Source organism: Mustela nigripes, chromosome 7 (genome assembly GCF_022355385.1).
Source record: "Mustela nigripes isolate SB6536 chromosome 7, MUSNIG.SB6536, whole genome shotgun sequence".
Lineage (NCBI taxonomy): Eukaryota > Metazoa > Chordata > Mammalia > Carnivora > Mustelidae > Mustela > Mustela nigripes.
This window is the reverse complement of record NC_081563.1, coordinates 54,793,700-54,802,467: the sequence shown is the minus strand read 5'-3', so window position 1 is coordinate 54,802,467 and position 8,768 is coordinate 54,793,700. Positions and strand designations below refer to the sequence as shown.

At 36.6% G+C, this 8,768-nt stretch overlaps 1 protein-coding gene and 1 pseudogene across 1 annotated transcript in view; one reads left to right on the top strand and one right to left on the bottom strand.

The window, feature by feature from the left end:
- The window catches only part of DNAAF10 (dynein axonemal assembly factor 10), a 100,337-nt gene that overhangs the window by 83,445 nt on the left and 8,124 nt on the right, over positions 1-8,768 (bottom strand). The gene's annotated exons all lie outside the window — the stretch shown is intronic.
- The window catches only part of LOC132022150 (small ribosomal subunit protein eS12-like), a 7,061-nt pseudogene continuing 3,021 nt past the window's right edge, over positions 4,729-8,768 (top strand).

The window sequence follows — 8,768 nt, the reverse complement described above, 5'->3', positions numbered from 1 at the left end:
CTGCCTTCAGCTCAGGTCATGATCCTAGGGTCCTGGGATCGAGCCCTGCACCGGGCTCTTTGCTCAGCGGAGAGCCTGCTTCCTCCTCTCTCTCTCTCTCTCTCTGCTTACTTGTGATCTCTGTCTGTCAAATAATTCAATAAAATCTTAAAAAAAAAAAAAAAGAAAGAAAGAAAAGAAAAAGAAAAACCCTATAATGAGACTTGCAATCTAATAAAAAGAGACACTTGAGGAAGTGCTCCCCCTTTTCTTCAGGCAGGTGTTGGTGTCTGAAATTGTAGTGGCCCTCTTTGGACAGTGAAGCTTTAATGTAAACTGGACCTATGTCCCTGATGAAACTGGATGAACTGTGAACCACACTGTAACTCTGATTCTAGGCTTCTCATTTTGTGAAATGATACATTCCTCGTTATTTAGGCCACATTTAGTTGGGTAGGTATTCTGTTACTCAAAGCCCACCACTCAGATACATTTTCTACATTGTTAATGAGTATATTACTGGACAGAGAGTAACACAGGACAGAGAGTTACACAGAAATCAGAATGAAAGGATTATGAAACCCAAATCTGTCCAAAAAACAACATACTGGTTTTTAGTACATTGATCTTTAAAAATTTAAACAGGGCAGCCCCTGGGTGGCTCAGTTGCTTAAGCATCCAACTCTTGGTTTCAGCTCAGGTCATGATCTCATGATCTCAGGCCCCCTGCTGGGTATTGCACTGGGCGAGGAGACTGCTTACAAATTCTCTCTCTCCTTCTCCCCCTCCACCACTCTCCTGCACTCTCTGTCTAAAACAATGTAGAATAGGGGGCACCATTAAGCATCTGCCTTTGGGTTGGGTCATGATCCCAGAGTCCTGGGATGGAGCCCGCATTGGGGTCCTCCTACTCATTTTCTCACTCTCTAATAGAATAAAATATTTAAAATAAAAAATAAAAATAAAATAAAAATTTAAACGGCATTTTGCATTCTATCAAGCATCTTAGGTAATTACCTTACTCAATACCCACAAGAACTCTGAAATCAATCAGTCTGGTGGCCATTTTATAAACATGTATTTATTTGTGTCTGTTCATGTGTGTGTATACATTCAGTAAACTCAATTACAGATCTTCCAATTCTCTAACCCTGCATGTTCCACCACATCATATTATATCTCAACATAACAACAAAATGATTATTCTCTCAGCACTTAACTGTTTCACATTATCTGTAAGTAACGAGAACCAAATGAATAATAAAAATGTCCGAATAGCTACTACATGTCAAATTCAAACTGGGCAAGCAAAGTGATCAAAAGAAATCTAGCACCTTATAATGGCGTTATTGAAACATTTATCAGCATGTATGTATGTACATGTATATATATATTTATATATTCTATTGTATTTTAATTTTAATTACATACACATACACTACTTTTTTCTCCATATCCTGACTCAGTCTATGAAGTGAAGTCCCTGGGAGTTTTTTTTCTTTCACCTTTGTACTCAACACTAAGTTTGATATGTGTAGAAGGCAAACACTAAATTAAGAAATGTTCACTAAATTAAGAAATCAAAGATTTAGAGTAACAGTCTCATTTTTTATCAGCTGTTCAAGAATATATCTAGTACAAAAATGTTATGATAAATCAGCTTAATAAAAATGTTATTTACCAATTCTGAGTTTCATTTATGAAAAAGTCTACTTACCACTTAACAAATAACATTCTCAAATGCAACTAACAATTTACTCAAATATGTTAAAAAATCTTGAAGCATAAAAGAAGTCCTATAACTTTTAGAATCTACAGTTTCCTTTCCAGTAGCTTTCCCCTTATGCTAATACACTTAAGCTTTCTAATTGTTTATTCATAGGACTTCCACAGACCTCCCTAGCCCTAGACGATAAATATACCTAACCCAGTTGCACCTTTGCTGGCTTGTCTACTTATATGTATCCATCATTTACATTTATATTCCTTGAGAGATGCTACAATGGTAACTAGCTTTACAAAGATGAATAAAAATGCATCCCCTGCTTTAGAGGAGTGCACAGGTTAGGGTAAGCAATTACACACAATGAAATATGGTATGTACTATTATGAAAGTTATTTCCAAATAGCCATTAATTGCTGGAGGGAGCTGGAGATGTTTTCACAGAATGCCACTGGAATAGGATCTTTTTTTTTTAAGATTTTATTTATTCATTTGAGACAGAAAGATACAGAGAGAGAACATGAGCAGGGGGCGGGGGGAGCGGGGGGGCAGGGGCAGTGGGCTCCCCTGCCCGATGAGGGGATCGATACCAGGACCCAGAGATCATGACCTAAGCCAAAGGCAAATGCCCAACCATCTGAGCTACCCAAGTGCCCCTGGAATAGGATCTTGATGTCTGCCAGACAAAGGAGCACAGGGCAGATGGAAGAAAAAGTAAAAAACAAAGCCCCAGTAAGTTTTAAAAAAAAAAAGAGAGAGAGAGAGAGAGATGAGGCACTTGAGAACTAAGTAGTCTGACTTGGTTATAGCATAAAGATAGCTAGAAATAAGAATCAGAACATGAGTGTCAGCAAAAGACTTTACATTTTTTAAAGTTTTCATATATTTTTTTTAAGATTGTATTTATTTGGGCGCACCTGGGTGGCTCAGTGGGTTAGGCCTCTCTGCCTTCGGCTCTCTGGGATCGAGCGGCGCACTGGGCTATCTGCTCAGCAGGGAGCCTGCTTTACTCTCTCTCTCTCTCTGCCAGCCTCTCTGCCTACTTGTGATCACTCTCTCTCAAATAAATAAATAAAATCTTTTTTTTTTTATTGTATTTATTTGACAGGGAGAGCACAAGCAGGGGAAACAGCAGGGAAAGGGGAGAAGCAGGCTCCCCACTGAGCAGGGAGCCCAATGTGGGGCTCGATCCCAGAACCCTGAGATCAGGACCTGAGCTGAAGACAGATGCCTAACAGACTGAGCCACCCAGGCAACCCAGGCAATTTAATTTAATTAAAATTTAAAATTTTTAATGTAAGATGTAGCACTGACTTTCAAGTAAGGCAGTGACATAGATTTCCTTTTCAGAAGGAAAACTCTGGTGGCAATATGAAAGACAGAATGAAAAAGGAAGAAACTGGAGGCAAAAAGAGCAAAGCATTTAGTAGGCTACAGAAATGATCCACATGAGATCTAAATGAAACCCTAGCAATGCCAGTGGCAATAGGGATAAAGAAGCTGATTCAAGAGGCACAGGAGGATCTAAAAGGGAAGACCGTTTGCTATAACATGATACTTATCTTTCTGAAAAAACTTCATGCTCTTAAAACTACACATTAAAAGTAACATGGCTTAGGGCACCTGGATGGTTCAGTCGGTTGAGCATGCGATTCTTGATCTCAGAGTCCTAAGTTCATGCCCCACGCTGGGCATAAAGCTTACTTTAAAAATACATAAATAACATGACTTAAGGAAAACAGAGTTGGAAGCAGACACTAAAAGCCTATGCATTCAGAGTACTAACAAAACCAACAAAAATCCTAATTAAGTATAGTTAAAGATATACTAACTAATCAGTATGGCACTTTTTAAAGGTACAGATGAAAGTAACAGAAAAAAGGGGTATTTGAAACTAAGTTAAAGAAACAAAAGAAAAAGGGAAAAACATCTGAGGGAATTATACAATAAACTGTTCCAAATAGGTGAATTTGTAATTCACTCACGCTGAGTCAAGAGGAAGAATGTGGGCTATATGGATAGTATACAATACTGTTATTCTTCAATAGCTTGCCACTTTTAACTGCTAGTGTTTTGGATTCAGCTGCCACTACTTAACAGCAAGAAGCATTAATACACTGGGAACATTTTAAATATATTTTCCTCTTTTATCAGTAGTACATGAATCAAGGTGGAATTTCTCAAAAAAATCCCTCTAGTAAGTGACTTATCCTCCCACGCCCACACCAGGTCAGGCCACGTATTCCTATGTTATACTCTTCCGGTACAAGATGCAACTGATGACTGCTTAAGATGTAAATAGCAGTAAAGGAGAGAAAATGGCATACCAGGTTTCCAGATATGAGTGAATGAACAGATACTGTTTCTAGGAAGAAAAATTAGGGAATAATGGAAGCATGAATAGGAAGACAAGAATGAATGTGGTTTTAGTTATGATGAGCTGAGGTGACTGACAGACACCCTCATTTAGATAAGTATCCTGTAAGCAGTCAGATCCATGGACTGGAGCAGAAAAGAATAATGCAGGCTGAAAGTATGAATCATCAGTAAACAGAAAATGATGGAACTTTGGGAATAAACAAAGAATATATGCATTCCCTCAATTCACTCATTCAACAAATATTTATTAAATTCCTGTAATATGGAGGGATCTATGCTGGCAGCTGGCATAACAGAGGAACAGTCTGACCTGGCATGGGGGTGGGAGGCTCAGTTACTTCCTTGAGGCACTTTGAACCATTCCAAACATAACCTATGCAAAAGACTGATGGTAGATTAAACAGATGGCAGAATAAATCTAGCATACAATACTGAATGAAACGTTAACAAGACCAAGTTGCTAGAGTATAGAGAAAAAACAGGAACATGGAAAAAGCTGAAGTAAACAACAAGTAGAGCCCATAGAGTCCATGTGCTACATTAAGGTGATGTTAATCCTATAATATATAGGGATTTTAAATGGGAAAGTAATATTTAAGAGGGCCTTGGACCAAACCCAGATGAGAAGCTACCAACAAAGATTAAAAATGGTCAGAGATGTAGAACAGCAACTAGCAGAAAATGTCACAGATGCCAAAAAAGGAAAGAATTCCAAGAGTTTCCAACAAGTTCCAACATTATCAAAAACTCAAGTAAGAAGAATGAAGAACTAAATATATTTAAAGAGTACCAACTGGATTTCTGAATACTCTCTATTATCACTACAATCTGAGGTGCTCTTATTCCCATTTTACACTACTAATAAGGTCAAGAGTTTATGGTATTCGTTCAAGGTCACACAGCCAATGAATGACAGAACTAGAATCTAAATTCACATCTTTCCAACTCCCAACTCCGTGCTGGTATTAGAAGATTAGTGCCAACACAATAACTCTTCAGGGAACTGCAGATACATAATCATTCTAAACCAGTGCTACCTAATAAAAATTTCTGCTCTGTACAGACAGAAATGTTCTATATCTGCACGAATGCAGGAACCATTAGACACAAGGAGCCATTAAGTGCTTGTAATATAGCTAGTGTGGCTAAAGAACTGAATTTATCATTTTATTTAATTTTAATTAATTTAATTAAAACGTAAACAATCACATGTAGCTACTAAATAGCACATCACAAATCTAGACTGTAGTATATTGAAAATAAGAAAATGAGCATTAAGAGTCATAAAAGAGTCAAGAAATATGATGGTAAAGATAGTGACAGCCACACAAGGCAACAGAGTTTAAGTACTGATTGTTCATAAATTCATTATTTATTTGAAAAATACTATTATGAGTTAGTTTATAATTCATAAAATTCCATTTGTTAGGAAAACAGTTGCAACACAGATATAAACTCTATATATAGATATAATAGAAATATATCTATATATAGATACAAAATCATGATTTCCCTTATTACCTATTAGCACTTGTTCTTCCTGACATTCCAAATTTTATTAAAGACTGCCTTACAAGTAAATAATATTACAGGATGCCAGCTTATTGCACACCTGTAACAGGAGATTCCTTGTGGCATCACACTCGGGCAGATAGGATAAAAAATATATATGTATCAGCCTTGAAACTAGGCAGATTAAGGATTAATAAAACTGCTAACAGCTCCATTAAGGCCAATGATAAATAAAGATCTGATCTTTTCTGTAGTTGCTATGCTTCACAGTCTTGTACTTGGGTTTCAAAATGCCTATCTAATTCTCACACACAAAAATTAATACTATGTATTATTTACAAAGGACAAAAGAGAGCTGGTTAGAGTACAGATAAGTTTAATAATGCTAATAATGCTACCAAAACAAGTCAAAGTGTCAATCTCACAGAAATGTTTTTGGGATAGCAATAGATTACAGATAAGTTTAATAATGCTAATAATGCTACCAAAACAAGTCAAAGTGTCAATCTCACAGAAATGTTTTTGGGATAGCAATAGATTATCACATGGCCCTCCTTGTAACACCCCTAACAAAGGGCTCTAAGTGACAAAACAAAACTCTAAGGAAGGAACCTATAAGAACCTACGGACTGCTGAATTTTCAGTGCTCAATTTTCAAAGGTTTCCTATAGAAATCTCCAAATGTCGAAAAAATTTTTATAGTACAAGATTATAAAAACCAAAGACAAATCCAGAAACATATTAGTTATACCTCATTTCAAAATTTATTCCTGTGCCAGATCTATGCATTAGCTGTCAACTCATGACCACAAAAATGTATGGCAGTTCAAAAAAAAAAAAAAGTATGGAAGTTCAAGGAGAAAATTCAGAAAAGGAGAGTAGATGTGAGCTGTTGAATAAAAGGTTTATTTGGAAGTATAAAAGTGTGGAAGTAATTTTAATCTGGCAAGCCTGAAATAGAATAGATGTCTGATAGACTACACTTTGGAGATAATTTTCTCCTTTTAAGAAATGGTTATTCATTTTGTTAACACTTACTAAGGTCATAAATGGAAAAAGTAAGTACAAAAAATTTTGAAATAAATTATTTTCTTGGGGGACTGGCTGGCTTAGTCAGTAGAGCTGTGGTTCTTGATCTCAGAGTTACGAACTCAAGCCCCAAATTGCATGGAGAAATTACTTCATTTTTTTTTCTCTGAAGAGTTAATTTTGCAGAATACTGTCATAGTTAAAACCTTGTTAAAACTCAAGTCATTACAAAACTGCTACCTGATCAAAAAATTATGCTCAATTGTTGAGTCATGCTTACAATGAAATAGTTAAAAACCTGGGAATAAAACTAACTATAATCAGTCAACTAGAACATGGTACTGTTAAAATCTCTTTAAAGTTGACCTTTATAATCTTTTAAATAAGAACTAATTTAAAAAGAAATTAATAAATCCATATACTGTCCCAAGTTTTAAAAAAAGTAAAAAAGGAAGAATACAACCCCACCCCCAAAAAAACCCTCCCTTTCATTAAAGTACACAACAAACTCAACAGTGATCAATACAAGAAAAAGGCGTGCCCTGAAGAGGCTCACTTGCCATGTTATACCTTCTGGTATAAACCGAGTTTTAAGCAAATGTATTAACAGTGTCTTTACAACTTCAAAAAAAAATTAAGACTATCAATCCACAACTCTATGTTCCCCTTATATAAAATAGGTACTCAGAAAATGGGTTTTTTTAGACCTATGTAACTTTGTCAGAAGTTATTAAAACAAACACTGATAAAGTATTAACCTCTTTTCTTCTTAATACTCCTTTTTCTTACATTCATTCCCTAGGTCACTGACTCACTGGTGCTCACTCCTGTGTCCACTTATTATTTAATAACATTTACTTAATACCCTATTAACTGCATATCAAATCTCCCCCAAATCAGTATTATAATCTTTTCCATACTCCTCTCTCTCAATCTCACCTCATTTGCCTCAGCCTTTAATCTCAACTTCAGATGATCTTGCCTCAAACTATCTTGAATTCCTGAGAGAATTTAGGCCACCTCCCATGAACTCCATTAAAACTATCTATTGCCATGCCTACTCACCTCACTCTTTGATATTTTCCCCCTCTCTTTTGATGTCCCTTCTTTCCCATTATCCCTCTTCTTTCCGTAACTTCTAGTACTCATTCTAGGACTCATTCCATTAATTATCCTTTCTTATGGCTCCCTTGAGTGGGCTTCTCTCGTAAATCTAAAGAATACCAAAATCTGGGTGCCTGGGTGGCTCAGTTGATTAAGCGTCTGCCTTTGGCTCAGTCATGATCCCAGGGTCCCAGCCCCTCACTGGGCTCCTTGCTCAGCGGGGAGTCTACTTCCCCCTCTGCCTCTCCTCTCCAGCTTGTGCTCTCCCACTCACGCTCTCTCATATAAGTGAAATCTTTGAAAATAAAGAATACAATTCTAGGGCACCTGGGTGGCTCAGTGGGTTAAGCCGCTGCCTTCAGCTCGGGTCATGATCTCAGGGTCCTGGGATCAAGTTCCGCATTGGGCTCTCTGCTCAGCAGGGAGCCTGCTTCCTCCTCTCTCTCTCTCTGCCTGCCTCTGCCTACTTGTAATCTCTCTCTGTCAAATAAATAAATAAAATCTTTAAAAAAAAAAAAAAGAAGAAGAATACAATTCTATCCTAAATAGAATTCACCCCAACTGTAAAGCAGTAAGGTTAACCTTTTTTTAATAAATGTCTCAGAAAAGGAACTGACACCCATTGCCTCCACTGTCTCATCAACACTCACTAGTTTATTCCACTTACTCATTCACATATTCCTTCTTTAAACACTCCTTAATATCCAGTATATAACATGTATTTGTAATAGAACAATGAAAAAACAAAGACAAGGCCTCTGCATTCTCAGTGTTTACTTTCCCCTGCAATCTAATTTCTATTACCTAGGATTTAAGTGAAGTTCTGTCTTAAAGATTATGATCTCTGTAACAGTTTTCATTTTTATTTCCTTCCCTCTCTTGTTAACGGATTTAAGAAAAAATCTCTTAAATTGCCTAAGGAGAGTTCTATTTCATCCTACCTTCTTGGGTAACCTCAAACTATTAATAATTCCATCTTCCCCCTCTGAATACTCAACCACACTCCCTCTTTCCAGGCTATTCTTTTACTTTTACTTTTTAC